Consider the following 574-nt stretch of genomic DNA (forward strand, 5'->3'; position numbering starts at 1 on the left):
ATCTAAGTCATGGCTAGAATCGGCTCTAGCTGCTTTAGATGATCTAACGATATCTTTTTCTTGGTGCCACTCATGTGAGTGGGAAGCAGTGTTATTAATAATTTTATAAGCATCAGTTTCGGTTTTCTTCATAATGGAACCACCAGCTGCTATATCGATGTCGTTTCTTGTACTGATGTCGCATCCTTGGTAGAATATTTGTACTATTTGACAGGTGTCTAAACCATGTTGCGGACATCCTCTTAGTAACTTTCCAAATCTTGTCCATGCTTCATATAGAGTTTCATTTGGTTTCTGTGTGAACGTAACAATTTCTCCTTGAAGTCTTACGGCTTTAGATGCCGGAAAGAATTGTTTAAGAAAATTTTCAACTAAAACGTCCCATGTATCAATCGCCCCTTCAGGTAACGATTCCAACCAATCTTTGGCTTCTCCCTTTAAAGTCCAGGGAAATAACATGAGATATATCTGTTCATCTTCCACTTCTCTTATTTTAAATAGTGTGCAGATCCTATTAAAGGTACGAAGATGTTCATTTGGATCTTCCTTCGGCGCACCACTAAATTGGCATTGA

At 38.3% G+C, this 574-nt stretch overlaps 1 non-coding gene across 1 annotated transcript; it reads left to right on the top strand.

The window, feature by feature from the left end:
• Positions 1–220: 220 nt before the first annotated feature.
• LOC139846000 (small nucleolar RNA R71) lies at positions 221–327 on the top strand. Its single transcript, XR_011758749.1, has one exon. It is a non-coding gene; the product is annotated as a small nucleolar RNA R71 (small nucleolar RNA).
• Positions 328–574: the final 247 nt, after the last annotated feature.

The sequence above is a fragment of the Rutidosis leptorrhynchoides genome, chromosome 4, assembly GCF_046630445.1.
Source record: "Rutidosis leptorrhynchoides isolate AG116_Rl617_1_P2 chromosome 4, CSIRO_AGI_Rlap_v1, whole genome shotgun sequence".
In the NCBI taxonomy this organism is placed as follows: Eukaryota; Viridiplantae; Streptophyta; class Magnoliopsida; order Asterales; family Asteraceae; genus Rutidosis; species Rutidosis leptorrhynchoides.